This window comes from Triticum dicoccoides, chromosome 3B (assembly GCF_002162155.2).
Source record: "Triticum dicoccoides isolate Atlit2015 ecotype Zavitan chromosome 3B, WEW_v2.0, whole genome shotgun sequence".
Lineage (NCBI taxonomy): Eukaryota > Viridiplantae > Streptophyta > Magnoliopsida > Poales > Poaceae > Triticum > Triticum dicoccoides.
In genome coordinates, this window is record NC_041385.1 from 416,619,165 (window position 1) to 416,637,041 (window position 17,877).

A 17,877-nucleotide genomic window follows, 5' to 3' on the forward strand; every position below is an offset into this window, starting at 1 on the left:
GCGATGCTCCTGAACTCTTTTTTTTCCGATAAAGAACGCTTTTTGTTGACTCGTAACTTAGTCCAAATGCACAAATTATATATGAAACGTTTCGCAAAAAAATTTATATATGGAACGAACGAATTCAGAAAACATTTTACTAGGACCTTGGTCGGCAATAGGATCCGCAGGGGCTTGCCGGATCGGGTCGGACGGCGGGTTTCCACCGGTGACCTAACGGCTGGCTGGTCCGATTTGATCTAATCTCAATCTGGGGTGGGTTGGTCTTTGGCTTGCGAGGCAGGCACAGGGTGAGGCAGCAGCCCGGTGCACGAAACCTCCGTCTCCGTGTGGAGTGCGGCGGGGTGCAGAGATTTTCTGATGAGCGGTACCATTGACCGCGCAGGCCACACCCGGTTGGTCACCCTCACTGCTCCCTCCCTGGCTGGCTTCGGTCACCCTATGCCAATTGCCAAGCCAGCTGCCGTAGCCGTACTCGTTCAGGGCTAAATTAGAGAAAGGTGTAGCTACTACGTAGTATCAAATCGACGTCCTCTGCTTCAGTGTAACTGGATGGATCACCCGGCTGACAACAGTGAACGGAGAGTCGTCGATGGAAGCCGCAAGTTAATGATTTCGCTTTTGGATGAGTACGGCTCGTTGCTCTAGCCGGTTTCGACAGAGGGGATCATCAGCCATGCTTTTGCTTTCTCTTCCGAAAGGAAGATGATGGCCATTGGCAACACTGGAGTGGACGCATCCAGCGAGCGAGTGGCTCAAGTTGAGAATGTCGGTCATGATGAAACAGCCAAACAATGGCAGGAGTACGTTGGTCCTACTTTTCCATGCATAGTGGGATGTAGTATTACCTAGCTAGTCAACATAAGACGTACGCACGGGATCACTTCAGCCCCCGTCCCCGTCCCCCGTGCCGCTCCGCGAGCGGCCCGGGCGGAAGCCTAGACCGCCGCGCCGCTCTCCTTTTTCGCCTTCCTTCTCCCTCGTCGCCGCCAGGGGACGCCGCCGGGCAAAGACTACGCATGCGTCGGCGGCGGCGGGGCTTCCTCCCCCATCGCGAGGCTTCTGGGCGGCGCGGGACGGCCGGCCCTCGCGGCGGCGCTCGGCTCGGTGGCAGGTCGGGCCGCCGGCGCTGGGCGGGGCTCCCCTGCTTGGTGGCGGCGGCGTGGTCTGCGCGGGGTGGCGAGCGCGCGGGCTCCTCCTCATCCCGATCTGATGGCGCCGCGGTGGCGCCGACGCTCGGGCAGGGTGGTCGGCGCGCGTCTTCCTCCCCGATCTGATGGCTCCGCGGTGGCGTCAGTGCTCGGGCGGTTGGCTTCGGCATGTGGTGGCGGGCGTTGGGCTCTCGACAGCGCTCCGGCGTGTGCAGGCGGCGGCGGTCCCTGTGCGCGGTCGGCGGCTCCACCTCTGACCCGGACAACGCGGGGGATGGCGGCGGTCCGGCGTGACCGGCGATCTGGATGCGGTGTGCCGACGGCTCGCTGATATGCCGGTACTCCAGGGTCTGCCTGGTGGTGCTGGTGGTGACGGCGGCCCGGGCACGAGAGTTGGATCCCTTCGAGCCGATCTGGGTGAAAACTTGCCTTCGGCTCCTGCTAAGGCCGGCGGTGGCCGGCGGCGCTATCTGCGTCGTTTCCTTTTTGAAGGCATCGCCGTGGAGAAGTTCAAGGCCACTCTCTGCTACCTCCGGAGGAAACCACAGATCGGATGATCGGATGACGGCGGCGCTCTGGTGTAGTTCCTTCCTTGGGGTCGTCATTCTTGGAGGTACACACGTGATTGAGGGACCAGAGAACGAATTCTTTGGTGGAGCGGTGCTTCATCCTACACATTGATGGCGACGGATCTTGACGGCGTGGCGCAGTGCAGATTCGGAGTTCGATGTGGGAGGATGGACTCGCGCAGGAGGACGACGTTGTCGGGCGTCGTGGTGACGTTGATGGCAGAGAGACCTGGCACGGTACATGCAACAGTACATCTCTGAAGATGTATTTGTGGCAGGTGGTTGCGGCGGCCTCATATCCGGTAGGCCTCCTGGTTGAGGAGTGCGCCGGACTGGTAGATGCCCCATATCCGGCAGGTGTCCTGGTTGGGACCTCAGGTCTTAGATGTTTAGGTTTGGTTGTGATGTCTGTTTAGTATTAGGCCCAAACCATCTGCACCCCTTCATCGATTGGATATGTGTAGGGACAGTTGTTGCTTAGACGGTGGCTTTAGTTTTGCTGTTGTATGGTTTTATACGGTCTTGTGAGAATAATTAATAAAATGGTTGTATGCATCGCCCAGATGCGAAGCCCGGGGCTATCCTTCTTTTTAAAAAAGAAGACGTACGCACACTGCCCATGCATATACGTACGCCGTTCTACGTCTTGCCTGGAGACCCTGAGCAGCAAGTGTGTACGTGGCGCATCACAAGAGTAAAATCTCTGTTCGATATATATATAGCTCATATATAGCTCATACCAGTATTGCAGTACGATCCACTGCCTCGTCTGAAAAGCGTAAGCCAGGACCTTCACTGTGACGAGCAGGAGCAGGTCAAGTTAGTTGCGGAGTCGCGGTTGATCAGAGCGGGAGTTTGAACAAGTTTACACCGTACACCTTGCTACTAATAATAAGGATCTGGGATCTCACGGTCTTAGATGTTGGTTCCTGACATGAATTTACAAGCAAGCCCAGATGGGGATCTATATTGCAGCCTTCGGTTACATGCACAAACTTGCAGGCAATGGTTTATGCAGCTGGCCGGGGTGAGACTATAATGCATGCCCTTTAAAAAGAGAGAGAGGGACTATGATATTTGGCACAGGTGTGCCACATAGCTAAAACTATCACACACCTCCTCTTTCCTCTTTAATTACATGCATAATCTCTACTTCTAATGAAGCAGTTGATAGTCTCTGCTGGTCAATTTTCGTCCCACCTCTGCTGGTTTTTTTTCGTCCTTAAGAAATCAACGAAATTTCGTAGGTTAACCAGGGACAACGAAAAAAATCCCCTCCTCCTGCCGGTGCGCCACCACTCCCGCCTCCTTCCGGCGCGCCGTCATCCCCGCCACCTAACTGCGCGCCGCCGGACCCTCCTTCTTCCCTGGAGCGCCGCCACCCTGCTGCCCCCGCCGTCTTCCCGAGCGCGCCGCTGCCGCCGTCTTCCCCAGAGCACCACCGCCCCACCACCCCCGCCCACGGGACCAGTGGTCCCATCGCCGGTCTCCCCCCACCCAGATCTGCTGGAGGCGCACCGAATCCTGCCTCATTGCCGGTTCCGCGACTCGGCCGCCGCCCCAACCGCTGCAGCAGCCGAGCACCTCCACTAGGTGCCCCGATGGTTCAGACCCTCACCTGGCCCCTCCCTCGAACCCAGCGAGCCTCCGCCCGGCCTACTTCCCGCGCGAGGTCGCCTCCGCCTCCTCCTGGCGCATCGCCGCCCCCACCATCTGGATCGATGTCCCACTTGAGTTAGACGTGAACGATATGTTGAAGAGCAAGGGGGCACATGCTATTTCAGACCCTGATTCGTTTTCTCAGGTTCTTTTCCCTTCTGCAAATTCCACCCTCCTCATGATTTTGTTATTTTTGTTTTATTGAGACGGGGTGACTTAGATAACTGTGATTCAGATTCAGCAGACATACTAAAAGGGCTGGTTCTCTTTTGGCTCTGCATTGCTTCTTAAACATCAGTCTAATTTAATCCATCCGTGTAAAAACTGGATCCAAATTTGGTCTGTAATGCAACAAGTGTAAACTCAGAGTGTGGACTTTGCGGGTCTAGCTTCAGTGTGTGCTGTGTTCATCATGGTTATGTCCATGCTGCATATGAATGGAGCATCCTTGTGCTCGTGTGATCTTGCTTGTATACACCCTTCACATAAGATGGATACAGAGCCTATGATACCTTGCATTTGCATTAAAATGGACAATCTTTTTGCTAAGACCCTGGACTTTGTTCGTTCTGACATGTGCATCTCGAGCTTACGATCTATTGAATCACAGTGGAGATATTATGCGTGCAGGCAATGGCAAAGCTCCGTCAGCGTTATGATGATCTGAAAGAGCGGTATGCAGTTTCTGATGTTACTGTTTCAGTACAGAGTAAGCCGACAACATCCAACATCCTTTCTTCACTTTGAACATAGTTGATGTGTTTTCTATGGTTGGGGGAAACCCTATTGACGTTCTCTTGAACTGAACACCTTCCAGACGTGGCTTCTCAGCTAGGCTACAGCAGCATCGACTCTTTGAGCCTGGAGGACATGGTCATTGAGGTTTGCAATATAAGCATACTATAGACAGAACTGTGTCTACACAATTGGACAAAGGGCAAAAATTGCAGCTGAATATGGGACCTTTTTTTGCAAATAACTTCTCGTGAAATACTTGTCATCAAATGCAAGAGGGGTCATCGAGGCTGCCCGCAACCCTATGCCCTCCACGGACACCACCACCATGATGGCGGAAGGAAGAGTAAGAGGGGTCGTCGAGGCTGGGTGCCGCCGTGAGGATGCTGGCGCCCGTGCACGTTGATGGCATTGTGGCGGAAGGTCTTCTTCCTGGGGAGCCGCGCCCAGCCTCAGTCTCCACCCGCGGCCACGCTAACAAGATAGGTACGCCGCCGCGCCCTCGACATATTCCCTACTCCGGTGCACGTATGGTCAAGCATGTATCGCTTATCTTGCCCCATACGACCTTGGCAGATCTCAATGCTTGCTTGCTAATGTGCGTGTGTGGATGTTGCTGGTTGCTGCTGCTGTGCACGTCTGCTTGGTGTGCCCCTGCTGTTTTGTGTTCTCACCACCACATCCATGACAAATAAAATTTCTTAGTTTTCTTAGAATGGTTTGTGCCATGATCTTCATGCCAGGCAGGGTTTACATTACGCATGTGGACAACGGGATTTTGATGTCCAGTTAAACTATCACATGGTTGTGCATGTGCACTATCTATTAAACCGACAATCATTGTTTTCAGGTTCAGGTTCGATATGTCAGGGCTAAAGTACGCTCCTGAGTTAAAGAAATACCTCGAGAGACACTGTAGGTACGGTGCTATTGTTAGTGTGTTGTTGTCAGTACTACTCCAATACTTTGGTGTGTGGTTGCATAGTACTCCCTCCGTCCGGAATTACTTGTCGGAGAAATGCATAAAAATGAATGTATGTACAACTAAAATACGTCTAGATACACCCATTCCTCCGACAAGTATTTCCGGACGGAGGGAGTACTCCAATACTTTGGGGTAGTAAAAAATGTATTCGTGGTGGGAAAGCATCAGTCGTTCGTATTTGCAGAATAGCGAAATCAATAAATATTACCATTAAGAAAGCATGCATGGTATAGTGAATACTTAGTATAGCAGTCATATTTTCTTGTCAACATGCACCTATTTGGAGGCCTATCCGATATTATTGCAATCTGGTAGAACTGACATATACTCCCTCCGTCCGGAACTACTTGTCATCAAAATGAATAAAAGGAGATGTATCTAGATGTATTTTAGTTCTAGATACATCCCTTTTAGTCCATTTTGATGACAAGTATTTTCAGACTGAGGGAGTACTTTACTGGAGCTAGCACCTCATGCATAGTTATTGTATCAACCAGAAAGAAACTTCCGATCTACCATTTTACAAAACCAAATTGTATAGTGAGTAATTGAAGTGAAGTTGTTTTGGGCACCCAAAGATAATTCTGTTTGTATATTCCTGCCACTTGTATGGTTACAAGAAGCTAAATGTTGTTTTTCTTTTTTATGTTCTATAAATTATTTCCATGGTTATCTCCGATACAGTTTTAAAATGATCTTTTTGGACCAATTATATTAGCTCAAGTTGCCATTTAGTTGAGTTCAAGTTCAGACTTGGCTGCCATTTTAGTTCAGTTCAGCTAGGAGCAACGTTTAGCATTCTAGCTGTATGATATGATGTCTACACATTTCCCTCTTTTCTTTTTGTGTAATGTAATTCCAGACTCTTTAGGTTAACCACTGCCACTAATTCTCTAATGGATATGCCATGTGCATAGGAAGGGTGCGCCAGTTTTTCCTTATCTTCATCTGAATTAAATCCGTCCAGTGTGTATGCAGGAACTAAAGACATGTATTAGAGAATGAAGCATCAATCATCTTCTTGCTTATTGTTTGTCAAATGCTATATTAAAGTACTGTATCAATTCCTTTGTTATTTACACGAAGGGACGGATTAAGACCTGTGGGATCATGGCTCTTTCAGCTTGAGCGTAAGCCTCTCCGGCTGTTCCATTTACATTATAATATCTTCATGTGACAATTATGTTTATTTTCCATCCTTTTTCAGAGTATTTGTGATGTATCCTTCACTTACCATGCCACGGGGTTGTTGCGGATATTGGTGGAGGACTTGGTGGTCTAGCGCAAAATGGAATCCTAGAAAGAAGTGAAACTAATCAGCTATGGTCAGTCGGCAGAGGCGCATGCAGGTTTGTGCTTGAGGGTGCACGCGAGCCGGTGGCTACAGGCAAAGGGTACGGTCTGTGTGTGCGTGTTGTGCATAGTGTTGTGGTCGCCTGATTTGATTGTAAATCGTGTAGAGCAAAGGAGGCTTCTGTGGCGCCGGAGCAACAATTTCAGTGAGCACATGGACTTGATGCAGGGAGGGTCGTCGAAGATAAGGACGGCGGCCCGGCCTACACATGATGGAACACACATTGCCGACGATGCGGTACCAGGGCTAGAGAAGAGATCCCAAGGTATGCATGAAGCCTTCTTAGTTAGTTTTTTAGTTGAGCGACTGCATAACTGAAGAATTTTGTGTGTGTAGTCTTTCAAAGTTGATTCAGACATAGCCTTACAATTCAAGAGCAACGGTGTCTGAACTTTTCAAAATTATATCAATTATTATACTGTTTTTGGATTGTTGATGAGAGATGTAGATTTGTGATACTGGTTGCAATGAAGTTTGGTTCAGTAATTCAGTGTTTAGACATACAAGATACTATACTATAGCTCAGGGTTAAAAAAATTGGTCACTTTGTTTCATTCTAGAATGCCCGCCGCAGTACTGCATTGCCACTATCTTCAAAGACGCGTCGCTGGATGTTGTTAGGGATTTCTTCTGGGATGATGACTTCCGGGTCAAGAACACTTGGGACAATATCTGCAGCACGAGATTGAACGACGGGTGCACAAAGACTGGAACAATGGTTGTTTGCTGGGTCAGGAAGGTGAGGTATCTGCGTGATATCCCTGGCAATATTTCTGGAATGCATTACAAACTATATAAGTTTTGCCGTCACTGCTTGCCTTGCCTGTGCAATTTCCATTCTTCTGCAACGACAGGGAGTATGTTATCGGTCGCAGGGTCTGGGCATCGGGAAAGACGTACTACTGCGCTAATAAGGTATGTGATGAAATAGTACAACTTTATATGTTAGGGTTCCTTTACGACAGGGAGTATGTTATCGGTCACGTGATTGCTTTTACAGCCATTTTCAGGGTTCCTTTACTACTATACATGAGATGGAAACTCTTCCTGTTTTTGTTCCATGTTCCCGTTTGCAAATTTTCATCACGTGATTGCTTTTACAGCCATTGCCGCTTCGTCCATATTTGGTTATGATGCACTGCATTCTATATCCATCAGTTCCAAGCATATTTCTCCTTTCTATCTGTAGTTCCTCACACTAGATAAGCGAAGGACGATGCATAATATGATCCCTCCCTCCCTCTCTCTCTCTCTATATATATATATCTAAATTCATGGTAGCAAGAATCACTACGTACTGATACTAATTAAGCTATACCTTTCAGGTGTTTTATGAAATGTCCTCCGTCCGAAAATACTTGTCATCAAAATGAATAAAAGGAGATCACAATGTTGGACACGACCACCTAAGAATTGAATATTTTTAGTTGGAATACTATTTTAATGATCAATCACAATGTTGGACGCGACCACCTACTTATTCCCGAGACTTTAAGTCTTTGGTGGCTTAAGCACAATATGCCCGGCATATGTTCTACATCTGCGGCATGTAATGACCCTACTGGCATTTCAAGAGGTCTGTAAATACAACACTCTTCCAAAGTATTTCCAAGTAAGTGTTCACCTCATGAGATTTATTAAATGTTTTAGATATCTCGCTTGTGAATGCTCATCGGTAGCTAATATCCTGAGTATTTTGATAACGGGTTTAGGTTTGGACGGTTATTGAGCCTGCATTGATGAAATAGTTGACGAAGAAGGAACTGAAATGAGGTTATTGAAGCTGCATTTAAGAATCTTGGTTGATGAGCTGATATCTGACCAAAAACTCAAGAACTAGAAGCAAGCCTGACATCCTTTTTCTGTAATCGGTATGTTCTCGGTAGCAACCCTGTCATCCTTTTCTATCCACATGATGCTTAGGGGGCGTTTGGATTAGCACCAACGCCGACCCTATCTGTTTTTTGGCATGCCCTTGCGATTTGGGCCCTGTTTGGACCATCGCCAAAATATTGGCTCGCCCTGGCTCGCCCCGAAGGCTCAGTGTTACTTCTGCCAACTCGTGGGCGCATCGAGGGCGCCGAAATTGGTCGCCAAAAAATTGGCGAGCACGTCCCTCGCCGGCTGATACGAGGATCTCGTGTTAGTTTTTTTAATCTTGTATAGTTCGAACAATCGGTGCGGCGGATTAATCGGCTGAGTATTTCTTTGGGTCGTTCTGATCACTTAGATCGCGCAACTAATTCTGTTTAGCACAGTCCAATAGCCGGAGAAGAAATAGTACTACTAAATTACGGTTGTTTGTCTCTTTTTCTTTTCTTGCGAATGAAATTGTCTCTGTTTTCGTAAAGGCAGCGCAAGTTTCGTTGAGCACAAACGTTGTATCTTTTCATTGTTTTTGTGAATGACCCATTTCATTTCTTTCTGCATGCTACAGTTAATTAAGTGTCCATATTACAAAAATAAAGTTTTGAGTTTATTTGTTATTGGCTCAACATTATAACTAAAAACACAAATCAATTCAAGTTGTCAAACCAAATGTAATATCTGCCAACATTTTGGAAGGTTCAGTGGCTATAAACCAAACAATAACAACTTGCCAATTTTTTGGTCATGCCCTCACTTTGGTCATGCCAAAAATTTGACAGGGCAAATTGGGGCACAAACCAAACACACCCTTACTGTTTTTTGTACTTGTTCATCACCAATCAATAAAACATTGTGTATTCATTGCATATGGTGAATGGCCTTCTAGATTTGTGAATTCATAGGTAGTTATACAACAGCAGAGCCATGTTCTAAAAACAGATTCGATCCTTTCCTTGGTTTGGAGTTGGGTCCCGAAGAAACGTTCGAGCGCATGAAATCAGTTCTTTTCAAGAACGCAATTGCTTTTTTTCTCTCATAGATTCCACTCGTAACATATCACAAGTATCTTCAGTCTAAGGAAATAAGAAAAGTGAACTTACATGATTTATTTAAATTACTAAATAACTTACTAGATAATGTATATTTCCGTTTGAGCATTCCAAAAACCGAATGCCACTCCATTAAGCTGTAGGATGCATAAGGTAAGGGAAATATAGGAAGCCCAGACATCTGTAGTAATAACAAAAGTGGAAGAACAAGGGCAAGAAAATATGTAAAAGGGCCAATGATAGGCGGAAAAAGATTCACGTGGTTAATAGTTCATGTTTTGCACCAAGGAAGAACGAAGGAATGGAACCAAAGAGAAATGAGTGAGCATACACCTTTGCTAGATATTATGAACTGAATTAATGTACAAAAACACATATTGTTATCTTGGTGCATGTAGTTATTTAATTTAACAACTTGAATTCCACATGAAGCGTACTGTATTGGACTTCTCTGGGCTTTACATGTGCTCATATTCCATAATTTGGATCAGAAATGAAGCCTATGCGTATGTATAAAGCATTTGCATTATACTAATATTGTGTGTGTTGTTTTCATGAACTCCATAGCAGATATCCCGATTCAAAGTAATATAGCCAGAGATGTTAACATTTTTTGTTGGAAACACAAGCACTAATTTTTTTTATTGCATTTGAACTAGATATGGTTGTATCTTAGAGATTGTTGCTTTGGACAGGATTTACTATATTTTTGCAGCAGGCTACATGCTTCTCTGAATGACCATTTAAGGAGTGAACATGAATTGCTGATGTGTATGTTCCATGCTCCATGGGGAGGGAACAAGGATTGATTTTCGCCAGGAGTAGGGAGAGTATGGTGAGTTACTTCTATGCTTTAAGGGGCTTCCAGAACTACTTGATTGTGAAACAAGTCACTAGGTACTGCTCAGATGAATTATATGGATTGTACCACCGTCCGTCCAAGCTGTAGAAACTCCTATCCCTGAATTTCTATTTATTGGAACCATTAGATTTATTAGTATTTTAGTCATTACATTTCTACAGAGGCTATGTGAAGCAAAGAAACTCCTATCCCTTTTAAATTTTAATACATGTATAGCAACGACAACTAAAACCACGACAAGTAAATCGATTTACTTGTAAAGTACTACATATTTACTACATGTAAAGTACTACTCCCTCCGTTCCGATTTACTTGTAAAGTACTACACTGTTCTTTGTTACATATTTACTGCATATTTACAAGCCTCTTATCTTTATTACTACACTGTTCAGCTGTGAAATTGACTACAGCGTACATGCATACTTACCAGACTTGCCTAACAGAAGCACAAACACAAATGGACACTCTGCAGTTGTATCAGACACACCACCACAAGACATGTTGTGTGCGTCACAATTCTTAGCAGCGACCGTTACGACCGTCCAACGCCAAGATTGCTAGCGACAAGGATTTGAGGAGGACAAGACGGTAGCTATCGACAAGGATTCAAGAAGGACCAGATGCTACGGTAGTGGTTGTAATATTAGTCAAGACGAATCTGAAAAAATTGAGTTAAGTCGTGGAGATGTGGAGATATGATGGATTTTGCAAAAAAAAAAAAACAAGTAAACTTTTGCTACAGAGAACATATCGGTGTGCATGTACTGATTGCACTTGCTTCATGGCGCAATACGTTTATCCTGCTACGAAAAATGTATTGTTTTTTATTAGAGAAGGGGGGTTCCAAGGCAGAGATAGTGAGTAGAAGAAAAATTATCTACCATAAAAGACGCCAAGGTCATATGATATGCACTAATTGCATTTTCTTTATGGCGCAATATGTTTATCCTTCTATTAAAAATGTATTTTTTTATTGGAGAAGGGGGCTTCAATGGCAGAGATAGTAGGAAGAAGAAAAGTTATCTACCATAAAAAGGTCACATGACATGCATGACGATCCTAAGGTTACATGTTAGCCATGTTTTTAAAGGAAAGGGTTCCAATAAAAAAAAGTCTCGCTATGGCAGGAGTAGTAAGGGGAGGGCCCGGCAGAAAAAAAGAGAGACCATGTGTTGGTGATAACAGTCGGATAGTCTGGACAACCATATTTCTCCTCCAGAGTAATGCTACATCTACGTGAAGTTCTTTTATGGGTTCAACGGACTATCGACTGTGGACCAACATGATTTAAGATCAGGGAAGGATGGGGCCAACCCCAGCTGAAAATTAGGGGGAGAAAGATGAGTTAGAAGGAGATTCTCTAAAACTCTCATAAGGGTCCGTGCGTCTAGGATTATTGTCTCCTTCATATATGGTGTGTATTTAAGATAGTCCAGACTGTTTAGATGGATAAATTTTATGAAGACAAATTCATTCTTATGCATTATGGCCCGTAGCAACGCACGAGCATTTTACTAGTTGCATTAGAATGAATCACCTTTCTTTCACGGGCATTCATTACTCTAATTACATGCATGCATCAGAAGACAAAAAAGCTGATCTCATCCTAGATTCTCCTTATTCCAAAAATTTAAAAATGTTTTGTAGCTCAAACCGCCAGTCCGATGCAAAAACCGTTTTGACGTAGAAGACTCGTCACGACGAGTTATTCAAAACTAGATCTCATGTTGGTATGTTTCGACGTATTTTTTTCCAGATCAAAAGTTACCACGCCTCGGCTACATAAGTTATCACACATGTAGTATGCAACTTACCGTGGTATTTCACATAAATTACCGGAGGCATAAACATTGTTCTCACACCTTCTCTACATGCATATGTATGTATGCACTAGAGCACAAAAAAGTCGATGTCATCTTAGATTCTTCTTATTCTCAAAATTCAAAATGTTTTGTAGCTCAAACCATCGATCCGATACAAAACCGTTTTCACATAAAAGATTTGTCGCCACGAGATCTTCGGAACTATATCCCATGTTGGTACGTATATTCCGACGACTTCTTTTTCTGGGTCAAAAGTTAACATGCCTCGGCTACATAAGTTACCACCCCTGTAGTATGTTATTCACCGTGGTATTTATACATAAATTAACAAGGTTATATTTTTCAGCAATTTTTCCCCCTTGGTCAAAAGTTACAGCGGTGTTTGTACTTAAGTTATCAGGTATGTAATTCGTGCATTACCGTGCTATTATTACATAAGTTATCAGGGGGAGGGGGTTATGTTTCCAACAACTTTTTCTCTCCTTTGTCAAAGTTACCGCGGTATTTGTACATAAGTTATCAGGTACACTGTTCTTTAAGTATCGTGCTATTTTCACATAAGTTATCGGGGGATGTTTTTAACAATCCCACCCCCCTTTGGTCAAAGTTACCGTGATGTTTATAAGTAACTTATCGGGCATGTGGTTCATATATTACCGTGCTATTTTCACTTAAATTATCAATTATGTTTTTCAATAATTTCCCCTCCTTGGTTAAAGTTACCGTGGTGTTTGTAAGTAGGTTATCGGATAGATGGTTCGTATATTACCATGGGTATTTTCATATAAGTTACCGGGTATGTTTTTCAACAACGTTTTTCTTTCTTTGGTAAAAGTTACCGCGTTGTTTGTATGTAATTTATCGGGTATGTTTTTCATATATTACCATATTATTTTCACGTAATTTATCAGGGTATGTTTTCAAGAACATTTTCCTAGGGTCCAAAATTACCGTGATATTTGTATGTGAGTTATCAGCTCTTTTGTGCGTATATTACCATGATATTTTCACATCAATTACCCGGGTATATTTTCCAACATTTTTTTCCTTGGGTCAAAGTTACCGCGGTGTTTGTATCTAAGTGTGTGTTTGGTTTGGGAAAGAACAGATAAAATATACAATGGATTTGGTTCTTCACCTCTTGGGAGACTATTTTCAACAACCATGATTTATCATCAACATATAACCCCCTATTTATGAGCAAAATTTCAACCAAAGAGAAGCTGAGAACAAAATTGATGCTAGATCTACTGCTGATGCTGCTTCAAAATTGATGCTAGCATCATTCTATTTTCATCAACAGGAGGCTCTTTCCTTCAAGCTACTACTGGCACTTGTAAAAAGCATCATCATCATTAGAAGGAGTCGCATGAGCCGGAGCTGAATGGATCAAACAACTGCTGATCTTGGTCCATGTCCACGACACAGAGACGTGCACTCTTGCAGTTGAATTGAGCAATCAAACAACAAGTATGAAAAACTGCTGCTTACTGAATGGATCTTGGTCCGTGGCCGCAACAACTCGTCACCCGTGGACACCGCAGCACCAATATTTATCTGAGAACCCCAGATGCAACCCCAGGTAGCTTTGTCAAAATATTGTGGGACTTTACCTGCAGTACCATGGGTTCCACCCGGCCACCCCAGTACGAGCTGTTCAAATCGAGAATCACCCCTTCCACCTCGAAATATTGGGCAGCAGTGCACATCTCTCCCATAGACCCCAACCAAGATCCAACGGAGGTTTCCTTCATGGGGAAATCTATGCCAACCCCACGCCTGGCCATAGAAGCTGCTGCGAAGGAAGCAATTGCTCGCCTTCGATCCGCAGTACCCTATGACCACGAACGAGGATATTATTACTTTCCGAGCCGTGCAGCACCCGGAGGAGTAACATCTTTTCCCGGTGGACGGATTGAGAGAGACCTAGTGCTAGCCAACCTTATCCAGTATATCATCGCTCAAGAGCATTTGAACCAGCGAGTGATGGATTACCTCCAGAGTCTCGCCGATTCGAATCCTCAGGTTGCAATCGACAGATTACTGAGGCCCGACCCGGAGAGACGCATACATCGACTGGTCAATCCACTTCCTCCGATAGAATAGGAGTGTATTCCATTGCCAGAGACGTTTTCTCGAGACCCTGTCCAATTACCATTCTCATTTTAGACGTCACTGCTATGTGTGTTATTTCAGCATTTATTATTGCGTTGTAACTTATGCATGGTGCCTCGAATTTGTGCGACGAGTCGAGTATTTAGTTTCTACTAGTATGAGTAATTTTCTTGTGATAAACCTTTGTAATCGCTAAAAATCCTAGAATGAGATTTCTTTTCCCTGAGTTGCTGCATCGTTTATCCCCTCACTACATGGATTATTTTTATTCACGCAGCACCACGGTAGCAGACTCACAACCGCTCGAACACATATGGAGTATTTGTTTTTCACAACGGCTCTTAGCAAATCTCGAGGACGAGATTTTTTTAGGGGGTTAGTAATTGTAACACCCCAAAAATTTAACCAGGTTTTAGTTATTAAAATTTTGCCAAGAGTTTAAATTTTTTTGCCTGCAAGAATATCTCTGTTGATTTCAAAACTTTTCTTTTAATATTAAGGAATTTTTCCCAAGTGGATCCTTCCAAAACATATTGGACTTATATGCCATCTCATTAAAAACATCTCTCAATCAGTAGATTTATTTATTAAATTATTTCACCCTGAGCTTTATTCATTAAAATGACTTGTTTTAAGTTTTTGAAGCTTTTTTTGTACTACAACCAGTTGATAGATTTAACTAAAAGTCCAACCAAAATTTGGAGATGTCATGTGATGTCTCTAAATCACTTTTGTGCAATTATAAAATTATTTCATTACATATTTTGAGTGCTACACATGTTTTTCTTCTCTGGTTCAGTGGACAATTTTGCACTACAACCCTTTTAAATATTTCTTTCTAACTTCCACCAAAATTATGGTATCATATGATTCTACTTTATGCAAAAACCCAGTGGGGTTATTTTGAAAATTTTGAGTGAATCAACCTCATCTTCATTCTGGTCCAACATGATGGTTTGTACTGCAACCATATTCTTGCTTGCTCTTTGGCCCTAGATTCTTTTCCCTACTTGTAGTCCCCCATGCTAAACCCCTAAGTCTAGGAGCATGCACTCATCGGATCATTTTTGGTTCATGAAATAATGCCATTCACATCCTATCCAGATTTGAAGTTCTGCAAAACTTGCACTAGCAAGTTTGTGTTTTTCACCAACTAACCTCACCACCCTCTTGTGCATCTAAAGAGACACTGATCTGGAAGAATTGGCCACTCCAAGAAATGCCTAGGTGCCTGTGGCATTTTGTCAAACACCTGGAGTGCATGGACAGATTTGGCATGAGTCTTTGTCTGCATTGTGAACTTGGTCTCCTGACCAAACCACCTTGTCCCTTGATCTTCCCTCTATCACTAACCTAGTTCTGTTGCTTGCCAACCTCACTTGAGACCTCTAGCATGCCCTGGCATTTTATCGAACACATTCCATGCATGCTCTGGGCGCGAGCAGAGCGCGCGTATTGCACGAGCCACGGCCGAGCCGACACGCCGCGCCCCTAGTTTTGGCCCGCTCTGCAGCGCCACGCCACGCACTCCCCTTCTCACAGCAACGCGCCAAGCCGCCCTGGTAGCCTACAGCGCCGCCGTCAGAGCGTTGGCGGCACACCGGCGTCCACAGCGCGCCCCTGCCTCAGTAGGTGCCGACAAGCCACCATCGCTCGCCAGCTGCCCCCCTTAAGCATCTCCAGCTCATTCGTAGCCTCGTCCCCTAGCGCGCGTCGCCACGTCGCCATAGCTACAGAAAGATGGTTTGCCGTCGTCCTTATCGCCGGCCACCTCGGAACCGACCTCCACCCCCTATATAAGGGCCCCGGAGCTCAATCGAGTCCTCGAGCAACCTCTAATGATCCCCCTAGAGCTGCCATGGCCAGCAGTCGAGGAGGGGAAGGCCATCATCCCCCGAGTCCGGCCGGTTCGGTCGCCGCCAAGTCCCGGCCGATTTCGTCGCCACCAGTGCCTCCCCCTCTCCACTCTCTCCACCAAGAGCCTTCCCTTCCTCCCATGAGCCCGTCCCCCTGCTCGATTTTGATCGGGAGCCACCGCAGCCCCAAACCCACTTTGCTCCTGAATGCCTCCTCCGCCGCGAAGCTCGCCACCGGCAGCTCACTCCGTCCTCGCCGACCCAGCGACCACCGGAAGGACCACCCTGGTCTTGCGGATCCATCCCGACCATCTGGAGCCCGCGAGGAGCCGCCGTTCGCCGGTGTTGATCGTCGTTACCTCGCCGTCGTTCGGGCAGAGAAAGAGGAGGGAGAGTTGGACTGGTCAAACCTGACCAGTGGGCCCCCTGGACCCACTGTCAGTGACCCCGTCCAGTCCACGTGGGATAAGTGGAAGCGCATTTCCAAAATGCGCCTTTGACGTGTACGTATATATTCGAAACGTTTTTCTTTTCTGTTTTTATTTTAATAACAGATTTTTGACCAAACTTTGACCGGCCGTATCTTTTTAAATACAACTCCAAATAAATTAATTATTTTTCCTACCTCTCTCAAATATGGTCTAGTTTATTTTAAGATTTATTCAGAAATTTTTCAAAACAACTTTTTGTGTTGTTTTGATTTTGTGTGTTAATTCATATATATTCGTTTAAATAGGATTTTTGAAGATTTCAAGATGTTTTGGAATGCACCATTCTTTCCCATGGCCTGAAGGCAAGCATTCTGAACCCCGACATAATATTTTTGGTGTGTTCGTTGACACGTTTACAACACCACCTCATTTCGAAGGACTTGTTATTTCATGTGATATGATCATTTGCATGGATGCATATTAGTGATTTCCATGCTGTTGGAAATGAGTATACTTATGATGGTAATCATCCTAATGTATCTTGCATGCATGCCAAAAAGGAATCCGGGAAAGCCTCTGCCTTGGGTAGGCGTGAGCTTGTCGCCGGTCTCCGTCGGGACGGGTATGTCCGGTATGGCATAATAAGATATAATGAGTGTTGATTGTATTGGTTGAATTATATTTGTTATACATGTCATGCAGGAAGCTATAAACCTCCTGAGTCGACCGTAGATCGAGTCTTGTTCCAGTAACCCCATACTTGTTTCGTATTACCACTCGTCTCTACAACAAGTAGAGTACGGTTCAGTAAGTTGTCAATCTCTTTCTAGCACACACCGTATAGAGAGGCCATGATGGAAGATACCGGTTGTAGCTGGTAGGCAGGCCACCTGGTACGGGAGCATGGGTGTTTCCGGTTGAGACCGAGAGGGGAGGCCACCCCTTAGAGCGCGCAATATAAATTTGATCACATGCTACGCGAGGTTGTAGCCTCCCCACTTAGAGTTTGCTTGACAGGTGTCATGGGTGATTCCAGACACGTGTGAGTTAAGCTGGTGTGTGCAAGTTAGGTGTGTTTTCAACAAAAAGACCGTAGACGGAATTAGTCCCGATGGACTAAAGGAATCCGTTACTCATGGATAAAGAGTACACCCTCTGCAGAGATTAAACCTATTCGAATAGCCGTGTCCATGGTTAAGGACTACAGTCTAGGATGGGTCAAGTGTCGGTCTTAGTGTCGGTCTTCGGAGGTGAAACTGTTAAACCAGAACTGGAAACACAACTTGTGACTTGTGATATTTATGATTATTATTTTGTTGTGGACTAACCCGTGATATTATTGATATTATCGAATATCCCTGGGATGGTTCTACCTCCTGGATATTCACTGTGTTTTCTTTTTAAAGCCCTTTATGTGGT

General features: G+C 45.0%; 1 long non-coding RNA gene across 22 annotated transcripts; it reads left to right on the top strand.

Moving 5' to 3' along the window:
- The first annotated feature begins 2,967 nt into the window (after window positions 1-2,967).
- Window positions 2,968-10,955, top strand: LOC119276273. Of its 22 annotated transcripts, none has more exons than XR_005136473.1 (14): window positions 2,974-3,524; window positions 4,010-4,088; window positions 4,197-4,261; window positions 4,391-4,600; window positions 4,691-4,760; window positions 4,965-5,033; window positions 6,067-6,229; window positions 6,307-6,493; window positions 6,560-6,718; window positions 7,014-7,368; window positions 7,779-8,065; window positions 8,166-8,324; window positions 10,067-10,206; window positions 10,664-10,955. It is a non-coding gene; the product is annotated as an uncharacterized LOC119276273 (long non-coding RNA). The 22 variants fall into 22 exon arrangements; XR_005136472.1 differs by having other exon boundaries at window positions 6,078-6,229; XR_005136479.1 differs by having other exon boundaries at window positions 2,968-3,524; window positions 4,691-6,229; window positions 7,014-7,192; window positions 7,308-7,368.
- The last annotated feature ends 6,922 nt before the right edge of the window (window positions 10,956-17,877 follow it).